This window comes from Schistocerca serialis, chromosome 4 (genome assembly GCF_023864345.2).
Source record: "Schistocerca serialis cubense isolate TAMUIC-IGC-003099 chromosome 4, iqSchSeri2.2, whole genome shotgun sequence".
Lineage (NCBI taxonomy): Eukaryota > Metazoa > Arthropoda > Insecta > Orthoptera > Acrididae > Schistocerca > Schistocerca serialis.
In genome coordinates, this window is record NC_064641.1 from 902,608,115 (window position 1) to 902,629,390 (window position 21,276).

The window sequence follows — 21,276 nt, forward strand, 5'->3', positions numbered from 1 at the left end:
AAAAGTTCATAGAATATAGAAAACATTGGTGTGTGGTATGTGGAAGCCATCTTCAAATGTTGTAAACTTGTGTGCGATATTTCATGTTTTCCTTTCAGGAGAATAAATGCGTTTTGATACTTTTTTGTTATATTTTTTTCATAAATTCAGTAGCCCGCATCTCGTGGTCGTGCGGTAGCGTCCTCGCTTCCCACTCCCGGGTTCCCGGGTTCGATTCCCGGCGGGGTCAGGGATTTTCTCTGCCTCGTGATGGCTGGGTGTTGTGTGATGTCCTTATGTTAGTTAGGTTTAAGTAGTTCTAAGTTCTAGGGGACTGATGACCTAAGATGTTTAGTGCCATAGTGCTCAGAGCCATTTGAACCATAAATTCAGCATTGACTCAACTGGTTACAGACACCACTTCGAACCTAGAAATATCTTCCGTTCCCTGACGATAGCCAACAACCGTTCTCAGTGGGGAGGTTAGTTTAACTGGGCGTGATTACTTTTGAGCTGGTACTGGGTTTTCCGTCCTGTACACACTGGCACCTCTAATACCCATTAGCACGTCCTCTTGCATTGATGCATGCCTGTATTGGTCTTGGCATTCTATCTACAAGTTCAAGGCACTGTTGGTCCAGATTGTCCCTCTCGCCAACGGCGATTCGGTGTAGATCCCTCAGAGTTGTTGTTGGGTCACGTTGTCCATAAAAAGCCAATTCAATCTATCCCAAGCATGTGCGATAGGGTTCATATCTGAAAACGTCCTGGCCACTCTATTCGTCGTTATCATGAAGGAAGTCATTCACATGATGTGCACGATTGGGTGGGGGCGGGGGGTGGGGGCGAATTGTCGTCCATGAAGACGAATGCTGCATTCACGTATCGTGCAGCCAATACGGCGCCTTCCATGACCACCAGCGACGTACGTTGAGGCCACATAATGCCACCCCAAAATAGCACGGAACGCCTACCTTGCTGCAGTCGCTGGACAGTGTGCCTAAGGCGATCAGCCTGACCTCATTGCCTCCAAACAAGTCTCCGCCGATTGTCTGGTTGAAGTCATATGCTACACTCGTTGGTGAAGAGAACGTGATTCCAATCCGGAGCGGTCCGTTCGGCACGTTATTGGGCCTATCTGTACCGCGCTGCATGGTCTCATGGTTGCAAAGATGGTCCTCGGGATGGACGACGGGAGTGAAGTTGCGCATCATGCAGCCTATTGCATACTGTTTGAGTCGTAACACAGCGTCCTGTAACTGCACGAAAAGCATTATTCAACACGGTGGCGTTGCTGTCATGGTCCCTCCTAGCCATAATCCGTAGGTAGCGGTCATCCACTGCAGTAGTAACCCGTGGGGAGCTAGAGAGAGGCATGTCAACGACAGTTCCTGTCTCTCTGTATATCCTCCATGTCAGAAAAACATCGGTTTGTTTCTCTCCGATACGCCTGGACACATCCAGTGTTGAGAACTCTTCCTGGCACAAACTAACAATTCGGACACGATCGAAACGCGGCATTGACCGTCAGGGTATGTTTGAGCTACAGACAACACGAGCCATGTACCTTCTTCTTGGTAGAATGACTGGAACTGATCGGCTATCGGACCCCCTCCGTCTAATAGGTGCTGCTCATGCATCGTTGTTTACATCTTTGGGCGCTTTTAGTGACATCTCTAAACAGTCAAAGGGTCTGTGCCGGTGAAACAATATCCACAGTCAACGACGATCTTCAGTTTTGGGAATCGGGGTGATCCAAAACTTTTTTTGATGTGTAATTGATAAACGTTTTCGAAATGATTCTGCTGTCTGGGAAAAAGCATCGGCTCCGAAGAATAAATTTAATAAAGTAAATAAATAAATTAGAATCAGTTACAACGAAACCGTTATTGCACGTTGAAAGAGTTTTGTCAAATGATAGAAGGAATGATGTTTTTAGTGGAGTTTCAGAGAAAGAACTTAAATGTTTTTTAGTTTAGAGAGGAATAGTCATACAACACGATCGTCAGCTCATGATGTGAGGAATCATGGTTGCTAATCAACTCGGAAAAGTATTTTTCTAATAAAAATTGCAAGAAAATCATGCAGGAATCGGCACAGTAATATTCATTCGAGCTTAAATTCAATATCACAGTTAGCAACATGAAATAAATGTAGTTTTGAAATCAGTAAAGCAAATTGCGCTATGAACATGCATTTGATTGCTAATAATTAGGCACTCAGTTTGCACAATAAATAGCTTTATGCAGCCTGCCCTAATGCCTACTGACCATATTTCTACTACCGTATTGTAATTCTTCTCAAACAAATATTTTCTGTTAAGCAAAATATGTCTTATTAGCATGTAACTATCATTACATAACTACTGATTAACTTTTACATAACATTGTTACATATTTTGGAAATGAGAGCAGAAATGTAAGATTACACACAGAAATTAAATACTGTAATTTACAACAATCTTTAAAATCTCACTGCCGTTTCTTTTTTATAATCATTGAATATTAATATTAGTTATTTAAGTGCACATTCATTGCGAAACAAAGTGAATTATCCTCAACTGTCAGTCTCAGTTATTTCTTAAATTTTGACAACTTCTAACCAACCAAACATTTTGCCTAATTGCATTAGACGTTCCTTCTCCTTGCCTGCTGATCATACCTCATTAAAAACGACAACACGTTTCTTCGCTATTGGACACCGACCCATCATCGGCGCCGCAGTACTACTCAAACACAACGCATCCGATGTAGGTTCAACACCACCTCTGATTTCATTCACTACCGCATTTGATTTACTCTGTCCACGAAATTCATTACCCTCGCATTGTTATTGATGCACACTGATTGTTTCTAGAAACGGCCCATATTTAGACGCTCGTTCTTTGCAGGCTACAGAGCACTCTATGTTAAAGCTACAGTAACGTTGTTTTTTATGCGGAGTCGCGTACTGCTCTCCGCACCAGTGTGTCCCATTACTTCCGGATCTCCGTTTTCTGAACGGTAATTTTCGTACATTCGTCAATACCGATTTCCTCTTCCGCGACAACCACCTCATCCTCTCCTCTCAGTTTCTAGTTGAGCACATCTCATCTTACAATCACTGTTTTGGTTGTTGTCCTGGCTGTTGTGGTTAAAGCTGTACCTATTTTGGTGGTAGCTGTTGCTGTGGTGCTAGTTTTCACTGTCTCGGTATCAAGCATCGTTGTCGCCTACTTTCTTCAGAACGGATGTCTTGTCTTTTCGCTCATTAGGCAGCCTCGGATACTCCATGTGGTGTAGTGGTAATGTTACTAAACAGTTACAAAAATTGGTCGTGAGTTCAAAACTCTCCTGGACTGTATTATTTTAATTTCTATATTTGGTTAGGGCACATTCTAGAAGTATCCACAAATGTCAAGAATCATTGTACTGGAATGTTCTGTAGATGCATATACGAGGTGTGGCTAGAAAAAAACAGACTAGTACTGGTGAAACAATAAAACGAATGCAATAAGGCTGAAAGTCGCGTGGCCTGTCACGTGACTCTCGCTCCGCCTACTGCTCGAGTTTCATCTGCCTCCTGCACTCAGTCTGCCCGTGGCGTCTGTTTTAAGTAGTTGACGTTTTGTCTGTGCGTCGGAAAATGTTGAGTGTACAGAAAGAACAGCGTGTTAACATCAAATTTTGTGTCAAACTAGGAAAATCTGCAAGTGAAACGTTTGTAATGTTACAACAAGTGTACGGCGATGATTGTTTATCGCGAACATAAATGTTTGAGTGTTTTAAACGATTTGAAGATGGCCGCGAAGACACCAGTGATGACACTCGCACTGGCAGACCATTGTCAGCAAAAACTGATGCAAACATTGAAAAAATCGGTAAAATTGTTCGACAAGATCGCCGTTTAACAATCAGAGGAAAGTGTTAGGCAGATTCTTCATGAAAGTTTCAACATGAACAAAGTGTGTTCAAAAATGGTTCCAAAGTGTCTCACAATTGAACAGAAGGAACGCCGAAGAATGATTTGTTCTGACATCCTGGAAAACATTGAAAGTGATCCCACCTTCTTACAAAATGTTATTACTTACGATGAATCGTGGTTTTTTACTTACGATCCCGAAACTAAACGCCAATCGATGCATTGGAAAACTCCTGGTTCTCCACGACAAAAAAAAAAGCACGAATGTCAAAATCGAAATTCAAGGCAATGATGATTGTTTTTTTTTGACATCAAAGGGATTGTGCACATTGATTGGGTACCAGAGGGACAAACAGTGAATCAGCATTACTACATTAGCGTCCTGGCTACCCTACGTGAGCGAGTACGGAGAAAACGGAACGATTTGTGGAGAAAAAAGTCATGGATCCTTCACCAAGACAATGCCCCAGCTCTCAGTGCGTTGTCAGTGAAGACGTTTTTGGCAAAACACAACATTCCCATCTTAGATCATCCACCCTACTCACCTGATTTGGCCCCCTGTGACTTTTTTCTTTTCCCCAAAGTCAAGTCAGCTTTGAAAGGAACTAGATTTGAGACTGTTGAAGCAGTAAAAGAGAAAGCGACGGAAGTATTGTATGGACTTACCGAAAATGATCTGCAGCATTGCTATGAACAGTGGAAAATTCGTATGGAGCGATGTAGAGACCGAGGAGGAGAGTACATTGAAGGAGATAACATGAAATTGTAAATAACTGTAAACAAATGTTTTTTCCAGCATCAGTCCGGTTTTTTTCTAGCTGCACCTCGTATACTGTATGTGTTCTGGCCGGAAACAGTTCGCTCCCCGCTCTTGTATGAGCAAGTGCTGAATAAGCTTTCGGTAAGTGAAAGTGTTCGTCAGTCGTCTAATTACAACTTCTTCTACGTGACAATACTAATATTGAAACACTACGATATCGACGTTCTGAAAATAATTCACAGAAAAGAATAGTGAGCGTAGCACCACATACAATTGGGATACGACTAACGTGGAGTCACCAGCCTCATAGCGAAATCGACGGATACCAATTTTCTCCAGCCATCATCGACACAACACTTCAGAAACAAGCCTCATTGAAAACGCTGCCAAAGTCCAGGTGAACTTCTACAAGCAGCAGACGCTTATGTACTATAAATTTTTAATGAATTTGAAGCGTTACTTTTAAGAAATCTAAAGTTATTCGTGAACCCATTGCCGTTTCTATCGCTACCAAAGCCCATCATGTATTTAATATTATTTCTCTGACTTTATCTGTGTACGATATCCTTCCCCAAAATTTTAAAACTGGGACACCGATTATTCTAAAGTATTTAAAACAGTTTCTGAAGTTATTACTGTTCTTTTCGGCAACACAAGTAATTTCAAACTTAGATGGATGGAAGTTGATGTCCGACAGAACTAGGCGTGTGCGTGAGCCTATAGCAGCCTCGGCTTTACTTATGGCTGGCCAAGAGCCGCTTTCAGTGTAGTAAATAAAAGTGGACAGCTGACGAGGACGTGCATTTTTGTCAGTTTTTTTATGTGTATACATCGATAATGTTGGTTTAAATGATATTGGCACTCTGAATGCTTGAAACTGCGTTGTCTCTCAGTAGTAGCAAAAGAAGTTGATGAATAACTACACTTAATGTCGCTGAAACGTAAGTTCTTTATTTTATAGCTTTAAGTTTTTATGAGTAACAAAGTGTTTTGACTTTTGGAAAGAACAGGTGGTCAATACACGCTGCGAATAGTGAATTAAGTTCACTGCATTACTTATTTTACAAGGGCTTTATAGATCAACGCGTAATTAATGAAGCAAAGGACACATCATAACATACAAGACTAGTTGAGGTCAACCAATGGATACTCTAAACTCCGTCTTAAAAGGTTGCGGAAGACCCGACAGTACTGACCGACCGCCGTGTCATCCTCAGAATATAGGCGGCACTCGATGCGGCTATGGAGGGGCATGTGGTCAGCGCACCGTTCTCCCGGCCGTTATCAGTTTTCCCGACCGGAGCCGCTACTTCTCTGTGACGTAGTTTGTCAATATGCCTCACAAGGGCTGAGTGCACCCCACTTGCCAAAAGCGCTCAGCGGACCGGATGGCCACCGTTCCAAGTGCTAGCCAAGCCGATCAGTACTTTACTTCGATGATCTGACGGAAACCGGTGCTACCTCTGCGGCAAGGCCGTTGACTGACATAGAGACTCAGTTAATTCTATTTTTGTAAGTAGTTCGAATAACTGGTTTTGTTACAGACTGTGCGATCTGAGCCCACGAAAACCTTCAGTGTGATACAAAAAAGGTGTGTATCCTAAGACACCACTGAACAAGACGAGAAAAAATATATCCGCATAACGCGAGAAGTTACTTGCTCAAGATCTGTCGTGGTTTGTAGTTTTTCGGGTGAAATTTAAAGATGTTCCTCATTACATTGTACTTACAGCATCAGTTGCTCCTACTAGTCGGTCACTAAACAAAGAACAGAGAACACATTCAGGTGTGCAGATGTGTTTTGAGTTAGAGTGAAGCAAGTAACCCGTCAAATAATGGACGAAAGTACGAAACTTGTAGCGCTGTGCTCACACAAGCTATGAACCGTTCGAATTGATGTTGTAATATACTGCTTGCGGCCATAAACTGACAATTATATTGAAGAATGAACAACTTGGATCATCATGGTGTTCGCTCTTTCATTCGCCAACACACCACCGAGCAATTGACTTCTCTTCGTAGACGGCTCCCAATCCATAATTGGGCGCTGTATTCTACCTGCCGACAAATTGGATCAGAAATCAGTTATCACTCGGAAAACAAATCGCAAAACCGGCCGTAGTGCGAACTACGTCGGCCACGTGAGAGTGTACATCCATGTTCCAGCTGAAATCGGTACGTGGCGTCGCCTCCCAGCGGAAACATGGAAAATAATTGCAGAAAATGTTTCGTGGGTAGTGCCTGGGACTTACAGTTAAAGTCGGTAAACTTATTGCCTAATAGGAGGTGAAAATTGCGGAAATCCGTAAGCTATAAGTTGAACGTCGGTAAATCGAGTGTGTGCAAACTATGAAAGGAAGGATAGGATGTGAGAGGAGTGGAATTCACTTACGTGCCCCAAGAAATAATATGGAGACAGGCGTACACAATCAACATCGCATTTACGATAAGAAGAAATGTGTTATTAGGCAACAATGTCCTTGACGTGAGAAGGATCAACGTTGTGAACACTTCACAACTTCCGTCACGCTAAACTGGACTCCGGACTGCAAAGAAGTCTCTGAGAAAAAATGATGCGACCGTGGCATTTGGTCTTAAGAGGTGTCTGAGTAATCGAGCCATTAGGTATGTGACCGAGACAACGTAATTAAAATAGATTACTACAGCAAAGTCTTACGATGACCATGGGGATCAGAATTAAAGTTACAGTGTTTTATTACGACGAAATGTGGATTCAAACATGTTACAGTGTGAAGGGTTATCAGAGTGTGCGAAGAGTATTCAAAATGCGATTGACGTGCTATACAGAGGATAAGTTGTGGTGGAAAAATACTGACGTGATTTATAGAAGAGTGAGGAAACTGGCAGAGGCCAACCTTGCGGAAGATCAGATTAGATTCCCGAGAAACGAAGGACCACACTGGGCCATACTTACCATAAGACATGTCTCGGAAGATACGTTGAAGAACGGCAAACTTACGTTGATTGCATTTGTAGGTTGGAGTACACTCTACGAAATTTTAAAGGTAACCGGCATAAAATATAAGGTTCGCAGGTAAATTATATGCTGTACAAAATCACACTGCGGCTGTAATAGTCGAGGGACGTAAGAGGAAAGCAGTGATTGAAAAGGAACTGAGACCAGGTTACTGCCTGTCCCCGACGGTATTCAATCTGTAGATTTAACGAGTGGTGAAGTAAACTAAGGAGAAGTTTGGTAAGTGAATGAAGTTCAGAGAGAAGTAAGATAGACTTTGTGGTTTACCAATGACGTTATTCTATCAGATATGGCTAAAGACTTAGAAGAACAGTTGGACGGAATGGATACTGTCTTGGAAACAGATTGTAAGATGAACTCTAATAAAAGTAAATGAAAGGTAATGGAATGTAGTCGAACTAAATCAGGCGGTGCTGAGGAAATTAGGTAGAAAGTGGCTCGGTAAAATAGATGTGTTTGTTGTTTAGGCAGCGAATAACTGATTAAGTGCGATGTAGATCATCCCTTAAAATGCAGACTTACAATAGCAAGAAAAACATTTCTGAAGAATAGGAATTTGTTAACATAAGATATAAATTTAAGTGTCAGCGAGTCTTTTCTGAAGGCATTTATGTGGAGTGTAGCCTTACCGGAAGTAAACCCTATACGAGAAGCAATTCAGGCAAGAACGGAACAGAAGGTTTAGAAATGTATTGTTATAGAATATTGCAGGAGATTAGATGGATAAATCGCATAACTAATTACGAAGTAATGATGGGAATTTGGAATTAAGGAAATGTATGGGACAAAGAAGCTATCAGATCATAGGACACCAACGTCTAGTAAAACTGGAGGGAACATTGGAGAAAGGTAGGGGTGGGGATAAAATTTGTAGAGGGACTATGGGGATGTATACAGCAATAAGGTTGAAATGAATGTAGGTTGCAGCAGCTATTTTGAGATGAGGCGGCTCTCACTGCATACAGCAGCGTGGAGAGAGGCATCAAATCGGTCTTCGGACTGAAGAGCCTTATAAGAACAACAAATTACATTCTGAAGAGTAGTCAGTGCGTGCAAATCGCCGGTCAGTATTTAACTGGTGCGCTGTGCACAGTATATAGAGACGTGTAGAACGTGACAACACTCCGCTACCCCTCCCCCCCCTTTTCCCCCTCATTGGTTCGGCTCCTCCATCTCCCACCGCCTCCCCCCCCCCCCCCCCCCCCCCCCCCCCCCCCAACAGCCACCGTGTCATGCTGTATAGTGCTGTTTTAACTGTTTTAAGTGATTGTTCAGTGTTGTGCGTCCCCTAGCAGTGTTGCGAACAGCCACCATACTGTCGCTGCTTCTGTTTTTATCTCGTACGAACAGAAACCAGACTGTCGCCTTGCTTTTCTTAATTGTGCCTGTGTACTTACTGTGTGTCTTGGTCCGCATCGTCACTGCAGTGTTTTATACTTTAAATTCCACAGCTTTACCGCCATTTCACAGTTTTATTGTAATGACATCGTTTTATCGCCTTTTTTCTTGTTTGTTTATATTCTCATTATATTTTTTAACTTTTCTGTGGGCTGTAGAGCAGCATATTACGATGCTGCCAGCCCCCCCCCCCCCCCCCCCCCCGCACCGCCATCCCCATCCCCCCCGCCCACCGCAGTTGGGTACGTCACCCAATCTCTGCTTCTCTGACGTAAAGGCGGCTGTGTTGACACACTTTGCAGGCCTTCAGTTCGCAACGTTGCGTAATAGTTGCGTAGGAAATACGAAGGCCGTCGGCCCGGGTCTGGCAACGAGGAGGTAGCTCCACAGCTCACGGAGCGTTGCGAAGCGCCGGAAACCAGCGGTCAGGCGGTGTAACGGAGTGGCGAAAGAGGCGAGATGAGGTTTTCGTCCGCACTGACTGCCGACAGATATTTGTGTCGTTTCCCGGATGTGATCGCCGAACTCATCAGGAAACGTGCTGCGGCTACAGGAGCGAGGACGCGACAGCTGCCCGCCACAGGCAGTTATCGGCTGGTCTTGAGCAAGTCACGCGCCACTTGCGCCGGGGGAGCCCAAAGTCACGGCGCACAGGCGGTGCAGTGTCTGTCAGTGGCGCCAGTACCTCGAAGCCGCTCAGCGCGTCTGACGTCACGGCCCAGCGGCCACCTGCTGCAGCCGTCAGCGAGGCGACTCGAGAGTCTGTTAAGGTTAGTTCGTCTCTGGTACGTACGTGACTTGGGCAAAATAATTCTAAAATCCTCCTAGTAAAACAACAAGTTTTTTGTGCAAGTGTTCGAGCGCAGTGAAAACAAGACTCCTTAAAAACTACACAATTTATTTTTCTCTCACTTTTCATAGAGAAGAGTAAGGAATGGACGAATGGGGTATTGAATTTAGCACCACGATGTCCACAATGAAATTTTCACTCTGCAGCGGACTGTGCGCTGATACGAAACTTCCTGGCAAATTAACCACTTGGTAGAGCAATTGCCCGCGAAAGGCAAAGTCCCCGAGTACGTCTCGGTCCGGCACACAGTTTTAATCTGCCAGGGAATTTCACCACGATGTCCAGCTTTACCAAGAAAAAATGTAACTGCCCGAAAGTAATCAGGATGATTAAGTAAATAAAAGAATAACGATAGACATTTGAATACATTAACATTTCATGCTTCCTGTATAAAGTTTGTAAATTGAAAACAAAAGCTGAAAAACGTTCGGTCAAATGATTTGTGAAATGATTTGCCTAAAAGTGAGAAGCAAAACAAATTAGAGAAACACTCGACTCCCCTTCGGTTGATGATCGAAATCATGTACACTGACTGTTCTCTTGTGCCCCTTAATATTCTAAGATTCTAAGCTAAATATTGAACTTTAAACATTAAATCGAGACCGCATTACCTTTACTTGTTTTCGATCATCATTCAAAGGTGGAGTCAATGTTGTCTCTCTTTCTTTCGCTTTTTTTAATTCTCCACGAGGAAGGCGGGCTGCCGGGTGATATAGCCGATCTTGAGCGTAAGGTTCCACACGTTTATCGAAAGATTTATAGAGGCTGATTCTGTTGAGCTGCTTACTTCAGATCTTACCGGTGCCGTTAAAGATGTCGTAACTCTGGTTTACCCTAAATAACTGTGAAGACGATTTTGCAAACTGACGTATAGTCTCTTTTGATTTACAAATTAATTACAGAGATGCCTATATTAACTTTCCTTCTTCAAATGGAACTATAACAACATCTGCTGCTACTGTAGTTCTAAAGGTTACAAATTCAGTGTATTTTCATTCTTCAAAATCAAATTAGTAGTTTCGGCCAAATTTCACTATTGGAAATCATAATTTATCTGTTTTTGCTATCTAATACGGACCTTCGTGTTACCAAACTGCGAAACAAGTGATGCTCTCCAGTTTCACACATCTAAGAGCGTCTACATACTGAATATGAATATGCACATATAAAACGTATATGTATGTATGGAACAAGAGCGCTCCTATAACACACTACTGGAGCACTCCTACAATATCACTGTATCAGACCAAATCTTGCTGCCGAGGACAGCGTACTGGATAACAGTATTTACCATGTCTTCGAGGCACTCACACAAGTGAGAATCAATTCCGTGTGGTCAGACCAGTAATGCACTACGTCAAATTCCTTTCCTAAATCTAGAAATACATAATCTGTCTGTTGCTCTTCATTTATGATGTCAGGATATAATGCTAGAAAAAGGCAAAAGGGCAGTCTGAGTTCCACACGAGCGGTACTTTCCAAATACTTCCTGAGTTTTGGGCCGAAGCTTTTTCTTCTCAAGGAACTTTCTTGTACTGGAACTGAGAACACGTATAAGTATTTTACGGAAAACGAGTGTTAAGGATTTTGGTCTGTAATTTTGCTGGTCAATTCTTTTACACTTCTTACACACATAAGAGTCACCTGCGCCTTTATCCACTCGCTTGGGACTCTGTGATTGGCGAGAGATTCGCGATAAGTACAATGGGCCAATATTGTAGAGTACTCAGTTGTTACTGGTTTTGCGTCTTGACTTTACTGCAGTTTAATGAAACAGAATTCCACTAGACGCGTTTCGTTTCCATTTATAAAGCATCTTGCATTGTTACTTTGCACACTGGACACACAGATTTGTACACTGGTGGTTACTTTAGGTTAAAAACAGCGCTACGTTTATAAAGTTTGTGTGCAAGTTATTTACGGTGTTTCTTTACATATTCTCCAAGCTACTTCTTCTTTCCTCCTTCCCTGGTTGACCTCGAAAGACTTCGAGTCGCATATGCACCTGGCAGATTTTGCCATTCTGCAGTCATTCTTGCGCTGCATTATTTGCACTTCCCTTTTTTATTTGAAGTGAAGTTATGTGTGTTTCTCGTTCTGCACAGTAACAGTGTTTGTGTCTGTTCGTTTGTTTCTGTTCTCGTTGTGACTGTTGCCAACCTGGGACACTACACGGGTTTTTATAACTCCTGTGTGTGTGTATGTGTGTGTGTGTGTGTGTGTGTGTGTGTGTCAGAGAGATAGAGTTAGTGTAAATTACTGAAAATGTCTTATGTATTAGAATACATACACACACAAACACACACATATATGCGTACGAATTAGAATAATGTAGTTCGACAAGTTTCCAACACTCACAACGAGAATGAAAACAAACGAACAGACATGAACACTGTTACTGTGCAGTGTGAGAAATACACATATTATTATTATTATTATGTGCGATTGGACCCATACGGATCACACAAAGCTTTTCCGATTCAATTTTTTAATACTCCAAACTTCTCTCATTCTTTCCCCATGAATTCTCTTTCTTTCCTCTGTCCATTTTGTCCCCTGTCTCTTGCAAACTTCATTCTCGGGTTGTACTTTCCAACTACTGATTTTTTGCCTGTATACATTTCTGTTTATAATTTCTGAAGAATTTATTTGTGCATTTGCTAGATCTGTTTTGGTTTCTTTTATCCAGGGTATGGTTTTCAATTTTTCAATGTATATTAAAATTTTGTGGGAGAGTCTGGGTGTTGGGAGTCTGTGGATATGACCGTAAAATTTTAGTCTTCTTTTTCGGATGTCTGCGGCGAGGTTAGATAACTTTTCTGTAGTTTTCCGAGACTGTAACCTGCACCCATTTTCAGTTCTTTTTGGGCCAAGAATCTTTCTGATAATTTTGCGTTCCTCTTTCAGGATGCCTTCCAGGTCGCGTTTTCTATGGAGTGTGAGTGTTTCGCTGGCATATAGTGCTTCGGGCTTGATTACTGTATTGTAGTGTGGTATTTTTGAGTGAATGGAGAGACACTTTTTATTGTAGATGTTGTGGGTTTTCCAGTATGCTCTTTTCAATTTTTGCAGTCGAACTTTTTGTGCAGTTTTCTCTCCCCCTGTGGGTTCTAGGACCTCGCCTAAGTATTTAAAGAATGGAACTCTCTCAATTTGTCCATATTTTGTAGTCAGTTTTTGAGTTTCAAATTTTGAGCAGATAACTTTGGTTTTTTGGAAGGAAATTTGTAGCTCAACTTTTTCGGCGCATTCTTTGAGAATGTCTATCTGTTTAATTGCTGTGGTCTCGTTTTCTGCTAGAATGGCCACGTCATCTGCAAATGCCAAGCATGAAATTTTAATACCATCTTTCGATCTTCCTAGTTGTATAGGCTTCCAGTAATTTTGATTCTTCAGTTCTTTTTCCCATTCTCGGATGACTTTGTCTAAGACAAGGTTGAAGAGGAGTGGAAACAAGCCGTCACCTTGTCTGACGCCGGTTTTGATCAGGAAGGGCTCTGATATTTCACCCAGGAATTTTATCTTAGAAGTTGTGTTTGTGAGCGTTTCTTTGATAAGGTTTAGGGTTTTCGGATCGAGTCCTAGCTCCTCAAGGATAATAAAGAGAGATTGCCTATCGATTGAATCATAAGCCTTTGCGAAATCAACAAAGGAACAAATGATCGGACTGTTTCTGACTGCTTTGTATTTTAGTGTTGTCTTCAAATTGAAAATTTGTTCTGCACAGGATCGGTGAGGGCGAAAGCCAGCTTGGTATTCACCAATACTGTGTTCGAGTTGTTCTTGTGTTCGTTGAAGAAGACAAGCTGAAAGGATTTTATAAGTGACTTGGAGAAGGGAGATTCCTCGATAGTTGTTTATATCTGCCATGTCTCCCTTTTTATGCAGTGGATGAATTAGGGCGCATTTCCAATCTTCTGGTAGTTTTCCTGTCTGCCAAGTGTCTGCGATGATTTGAGTGAGTTCTTTGAGGGAATTTGGTCCAAGATTTTTAAGTAGTTCTGCAGTGATATTATCTTCTCCGGATGCCTTGTTGTTTTTCAGTCTATGAATATGTCTTTGGATCTCCTCTAGTGTAGGTGGTGGGGATTCTGGATCTGTGTAGACAGCAGTTTCTTGAGGGAATCTTGAAGAAGGTTCAGGGCAATTGAAGAGTCCGGAAAAGTATCTCACCAGCTCCTCACAATTTTCCCAATTTGTGAGCGCTTGTTTTCCATTTGGTTTTCTGAAACATAGATTTCGTGAGCCGTATCCATTGATTCTCCCAGCAAAGGTCTTATAGAAGTCTCGTACATTATAGTTACGGAAATTTTCTTCAATAGACTCACACTGTTCCTTGAGGTACTTCCTCTTGACTTGTCTGATTGTTTTTGCCACTTGTCTTCTGGTGTTGTGGAAGTGATCTAGATTTTCTGGGGATTTTTTACTGTTATACTTCAGAAAGGCTTTCTTTCTTTCTTCCAGCGCTTTTTCACATCCAGAGTCCCACCAGGGGTGATTTGTGTTCTTTTTCAATGGGATCAGTTCTTTTGCCTTCTTTGTAATTTTTGTTCGAAATTTTTCCCAAGAGTCAGCTGGTTCCTTTTCCCACTCCTCCTTCAGATTGGTTTCTTTCATTGTTCGTGTGTCAAATTTCATCATGTGTGTTTTCTTCGGATAGAATTTTTTTGGGGTGAATTTCACTTTAATGCGTGTTAAGTAGTGGTCTGAGTCAATGTTCGCCCCTCTGCGGACTTGGACATCATGGATCTCTCTCTGTACGAAATAGGAGATGGCAATGTGGTCAATCTGATATTCGCCGATCTCTTGTATGGGGGACCTCCAGGTCTTTTGTTTTCTAGGTTTTTTTTCTCAAACATGCAGACATTATTTTTAGATTATTTTGTTGGCATAGTTCAATAAATCTCAGTCCGTTTCTGTTGGTGAATCTGTGTGCTGGATATTTTCCTACAGTTTTTTGGTGTTCTTTCTCTCTGCCAATTTGTGCATTGAAATCTCCCATTAAGATTTTGATATCATCCCGGGGAATTTTGGCCATGACATCTTCAAGTTTAGTCCAGAATTTTTCAGTTTGTAGTTGGCGTTTTTTGTTGTCTATGTTTGTGGGTGCATGAACATTTATCAATGTGTATTTCTTGTTGGCGCACTGGATACGCATGGTCATGAGGCGATTATTTATGGAAGAGACCTCTCTAATTGAGCCTAATATATTTCTGTGCACCGCAAATGCCATGCCCAGGAGTGGCGTACCATTGGCAATTCGTTTGTCAGTCTTGCTCTTGAAGATGGGATAGTTTCCATAGTCTATTGTATTTTCATCCGTGAATCTAGTTTCTTGTAACGCTAAGATCTTAATTTTTGTTGGTCTAGCTCTGTTACTAAGTTGTGTAATTTTCCAGGTTGAATTAGGGTCTGAATGTTAAAGGTACCAATGTACATGGGAACCTTGGGACGAAGTTTGCTTGAGAACTCTGATCGTGATGGCCCGGGTTCCCCAGAATCCGAAAACCCAGTTGTCGTCTGTCGACGAGTGGATTGGTTACCACCTGGGGTAATTCTGTCATTACTCTCACGAATCATGATAGCTTGTAAGTTTTGGTCCAGTGTTTCCACTGGGTGTTTAGAACCAGGGATTGTCAGTTCCTGGAGCATATAATACAGCCGCACCTACTAGATGGACAGACGCCGACCTCGCTGCCGCTCGACTCGAGCACAGACGCATTGAGGATTTGGAATGTGAGATTTTTTTCAAGGTTTTCTCCTATAGATCCGCCGTGTTCTGCGTTAACAGGGTCATCTCGTGTAGGATGTGGCTCTTCAGCACGCACGGACGGTCTTGGACGTAGCTTCCTCAGAGGCAAAGGTCTTGCATACCTCCTCAGCTCATCCCTGGGGTGGTGAGGACCAGTACTGAGTCAACCCCAAGCAAAGGTGCTTCCTCTACCAACCACCTTGACCCTTGACCCACATAACTTTAGTGCAATTTACAAACGTGAAGCGTAAATATTGCAGTGCAAGAGATACTACAGAAAGACCAAAACTGACAAGTGCATACCTGAATTGAAGTTTTTCGACGTCAGCCGCTGCTAGCAGTGACAGAAGATGCACTGGTTTGGTGAATGTGTAAAGAAACACCGAAAGTAACTTGCACACAAACTTTATAAATAAAACACTGTTTTAAACCTAAAACAACTATAAATGTACAAACAAGTACACCAAATTTCCATAAAAAACACGGAAGACGCTTTATAAATAAAAGCGAAATGCGCGCGGTGTAACTGTCTTTAATTAAATTGCGGTAAGCTCAAAACGGAAAACCAATAATAACCGATTTTAAAAGTTGCTGCGGAGGGTGGCCATGCAAACAAACGTACTGTAGAGTAAGATCAGACCTGGCGACTTATCTGTTTTGATCCCTTTCAGTTGCTTCCTTACGCCAGGGACGCCTATTACTAAGTCCTCCATACGGAAGTCTGTGTGATGGTAGAAAGACGATAAATTTGTACGATCTTCCTGAGTGAACGATTTTTAAACACGAAATTTTAAATTTCAGCTTTCCATTTACTGTCTCCTGTTACACTACCAAATTCTTCAACGAACTACTGAGTAGAAGCTGTCGAATAGATTAGCGATTTTACGTAGGATCAGTATTTTCTCTGGTTCTCACCTAAGATTTGATAGTTGTGTACTTCGCACATCGATCTTGCTACAAACGCGCGAAAATCTACTTACTTTCTACTGTCGTCATTTGTGCGTTCTCTTTTGAACAGCCTATTTTCCGTCAGTATTTTCCAGATTTTGTAATTAAATCACGATGGGTCTTTTCTGTCCTTAATCCACTTACTCGGCACATTTTTGTGGAGAATGCGATTTACAATCCGTTTTAACGTTTCCCCTAAAATCCTCTACTTTCATCACACTGGAAGTAAATTATGTCCGTTAATAGTGTAAATGAGTGCTGACAACTCCTTATCTACACTTCTAGCAGATGTGCTCTCCTGGTCTTCTTGACTGATTTGTTATCTTTAGTAACCATCGTCGCTATGACGACATGATGATGATCACTCATCCATGTTTGGATACGACACTGTCATAAGGCCACGTATGTTTGCAGCTGCAAGGTCTGTGATGTTTACAGTGCGTGTGGGCTGTCGAACTTACTGCTCACGCCAGTTTTCGGAAAACATGTTCAGAAGTGCTTCGCAAGACTGTCTCCGTACTGCTTACTATGAATCTGTAGATGTCCCAGTCTACACCTGGTACGTTGAAGTCACCTCTAACAAATACTGCACGATCTGGGTGATTACGTTCTACTCTGCGTAGACTTCTTTGAATGATTCTAAAACTGTCATGACGGAATCGGGTGGTTGGTGAAAACATCCAACGATAACTTCATTTCAGCTAGGCCTGTCAGTCGCATCCAGATAACTTCAGAGTCGTGCTCAAGGACAACCTCACTAGAGGCAATGTTTTGGCCGACTGCAATGAACACTCTCCATGCTATGACGTCTGATCAACCTTTTTGATAGACATCCCTTGACTCGCTGTATATTTCAGAGCTTTCTGCTTCGTGTTTCACTTATCCCTCGATCCCGAAAATTATCTGAAGGCTACATAATTCTTGGAGCGGAGTCACCCGCGCTTTTCTCCAGTCGCTTGGAACTTGTGCTGGGCGAGAGATTCTTAGTAAATGGAAGCTATGTAAGGGGCCATACTGAAGAGTACTCGCTGTAAACCCGAAATGGAATGTGAACCGGTGACTTATTTATTTTTAATTTTTTCAGTTACTTATCAATGACAGGGATGCCTATTTCAGTGTAAGTGCGACGGTGACACATTCTGTTACCACAACATAATGGTCGCCGACTGACTAAATATAAACTTCATCCCTTATCGATTTTATCTAGAATCAGCATTTTCTCGGGTTCTCGGCATGTTTCCACCACGTAATGCGGTGGTAACTGTTGTATGCTCCCCTCATTGGATTTCTTTTATCGACACAAGAATCTCTAGCAACTTTTACCTGCCTATATTTGCGCGTTCCTTTGTGACCCGACTGACAAAAAATGTTTGTTACCTCAGCATTACCTGCATTTTGTCACTGAATTTCGGAGAGAGTTTTTCGGAGTTGATTCCCATACTTCTCCATGGCGTAGCTAAGAATCAGACATCTGTTACCCCACAACTGAAAATTTCAAATCAGTTGACTAATAATCTCCCCACACTCTATGTTTCACATACATACAGAACTGTGCTGCAAGCATAGATATTCACGAAACTCTTTCTAACGTATTGTTGTTGTTATGGTCTATAGTGCTGAGACTGGTTTGATGCAGCTCTCCAAGCTAATCTATCCTGTGCAAGCTCCTTCACCTCCCAGTACCTACTGCAACCTACATCCTTCTGAATCTGCTTAGTGTATTCATCTCTTGGTCCCCCTCTACGATTTTTTCCCTCCACCCTGCCCTCCAATGCTACATTTGTGATCCCTTGATGCCTCAGGACATGTCCTACCAAACGATCCCTTCTTCTAGTCAAGTTGTGCCACAAACTTCTCTTCTCCCCAATCCTATTCAGTACCTCCTCATTAGTTACGTGATATACCCACCTAATCTTCAACATTCTTCTGTAGCACCACATTTCGAAAGCTTCTGTTCTCTTCTTGTATAAACAATTTATTGTCCATGTTTCACTTCCATACATGGCTACACTCCATACAACTACTTTCAAAAACAACTTCCTGACACTCAAATCTGTACTCGATGTTAACAAATTTCTCTTCTTCAGAAACGCTTTCCTTGCCACTGCCAGTCTACGTTTTATATCCTCTCTACTTCGACCATCATCAGTTATTTTGCTCCCCAAATAGCAAAACTCCTTTACTACTTTAAGTGTCTCATTTCCTAATCTAATTCCCTCAGCATCTCCCGACTGAATTTGACTACATTCCATTATCCTCGTTTTGCTTTGGTTGATGTTCATCTTATACCCTCCTTTCAAGACACTGTCCATTCCGTTCAACTGCTCTTCCAATTCCTTTGCTGTCTCTGACAGAATTACAATGTCATCGGCGAACCTCAAAGTTTTTATTCCTTCTCCATGGATTTCAATACCTACTCCGAATTTTTCTTTTGTTTCCTTTACTGCTTGCTCAATATACAGATTGAATAACATCGGGGAGAGGCTACAACCCTGTCTCACTCCCTTCCCAACCGCTGCTTACCTTTCATGCCCCTCGACTCTTATAACTGCCATCTGGTTTCTGTACAAATTGTAAATAGCCTTTCGCTCTCTGTATTTTACACCTGCCACCTTTAGAATTTGAAAGAGAGTATTCCAGTCAACATTGTCAAAAGCTTTCTCTAAGTCTACAAATGCTAGAAACGTAGGTTTGCCTTTCCTTAATCTTTCTTCTAAGATAAGTCGTAAGTCAGTATTGCCTCACGTGTTCCAACATTTCTACGGAATCCAAACTGATCTTCCCCGAGGTCGGCTTCGACCAGTTTTTCCATTCGTCTGTAAATAATTCGCGTTAGTATTTTGCAGCTGTGACTTATTAAACTGATTGTTCGGTAATTTTCACATCTGTCAACACCTGCTTTCTTTGGGATTGGAATTATTATATTCCTCTTGAAGTCTGTGAGTATTTCGTCTGTCTCGTACATATTGCTCACCAGATTGTAGAGTTTTGCCAGGACTGGCTCTCCCAAGGCCGTCAGTAGTTCTAACGGAATGTTGTCTACTCCCGGGGCCTTGTTTCGACTCAGGTCTTTCAGTGCTCTGTCAAACTCTTCACGCAGTATCGTATCTCCCATTTCATCTTCATCTACATCCTCTTCCATTTCCATAATATTGTCCTCAAGTACATCGCCCTTGTATAGACCCTCTATATACTCCTTCCACCCTTCTGCTTTCCCCTCTTTGCTTAGAACTGAGTTTCCATCTGAGCTTTTGATATTCATACAAGTGGTTCTCTTTTCTCCAAAGGTCTCTTTAATTTTCCTGTAGGCTGTATCTATCTTACCCCTAGTGAGATAAGCCTCTACATCCTTACATTTGTCCTCTAGCCATGCCTGCTTAGCCATTTTGCACTTCCTGTCGATCTCATTTTTGAGACGTTTGTATTCCTTTTTGCCTGCTTCATTTACTGCATTTTTATATTTTCTCCTTTCATCAATTACATTCAATATTTCTTCTGTTACCCAAGGATTTCTACTAGCCCTCGTCTTTTTACCTACTTGATCCTCTGCAGCCTTCACCACTTCATCCCTCAGAGCTACCCATTCGTCTTCTACTGTATTTCTTTCCCCCATTCCTGGCAATTGTTCCCTTATGCTGTCCCTGAAACTCTATACAACGTCTGGTTTAGTCAGTTTATCCAGGTCGCATCTTCTTAAATTCCCACCTTTTGCAGTTCCTTCAGTTTTAATCTGCAGTTCATAACCAATAGATTGTGGTCAGAGTCCACATCTGCCCCTGGAAATGTCCTACAGTTTAAAACCTGGATCCTGCATCTCTGTCTTACCATTATATAATCTATCTGATACCTTTTAGTATCTCCAGGATTCTTCCGTGTATACAACCTTCTTTTATGATTCATGAACCAGGTGTTAGCTATGATTAAGTTATGCTCTGCGCAAAATTCTACCAGGTGGCTTCCTCTTTCATTTCTTAGCCCCAATCCATATTCACCCACTACGTTTACTTCTCTCCCTTTTCCTACTGTCGAATTCCAGTCACCCATGACTACTAAATTCTCGTCTCCCTTCACTACCTGAATAATTTCTTTTATCTCATCATACATTTCTTCAATTTCTTTGTCATCTGCAGAGCTAGTTGGCATATAAACTTGTACTACTGTAGTAGGCATGGGCTTCGTGTCTACTTGGCCACTATAATACGTTCACTATGCTGTTTGTAGTAGCTTACCCGCACTCTTATTTTTTATTCATTATTAAAACTACTCCTGCATTACCCCTATTTGTTTTTGTATTTATAGTCCTTTATTCACCTGACCAGAAGTCTTGTTCCTCCTGCCACCGATCTTCACTAATTCCCACTATATCTAACTTTAACCTATCCATTTCCCTTTTTAAATTTTCTAACCCACCTGCCCGATTAAAGGATCTGACATTCCACTCTCCGATCCATAGAATGCCAGTTTTCTTTCTCCTGATAACGACGTACTCTTAAGTAGTCCCCTCCCGGAGATCCGAATGGGGGACTATTTTACCTTCGGAATGTTTTACCTAAGAGGACGCCATCATCATTTAACCATACAGTAAAGCTGCATGCCCTCGGGAAAAATTACGGCTGTAGTTTCCCCTTGCTTTCAGCCGTTCGCAGTACCACAACAGCAAGGCCGTTTTGGTTAATGTTACAAGACCAGAT

General features: G+C 42.0%; 1 protein-coding gene across 1 annotated transcript in view; it reads left to right on the forward strand.

The window, feature by feature from the left end:
• The first annotated feature begins 9,694 nt into the window (after positions 1-9,694).
• The window catches only part of LOC126475065 (arylsulfatase B-like), a 202,555-nt gene continuing 190,973 nt past the window's right edge, over positions 9,695-21,276 (forward strand). Inside the window, exon 1 of the mRNA XM_050102625.1 lies at positions 9,695-9,805. The gene's annotated coding sequence lies outside the window, so the exon portion shown is untranslated. The remainder of the gene's footprint in view (positions 9,806-21,276) is intronic.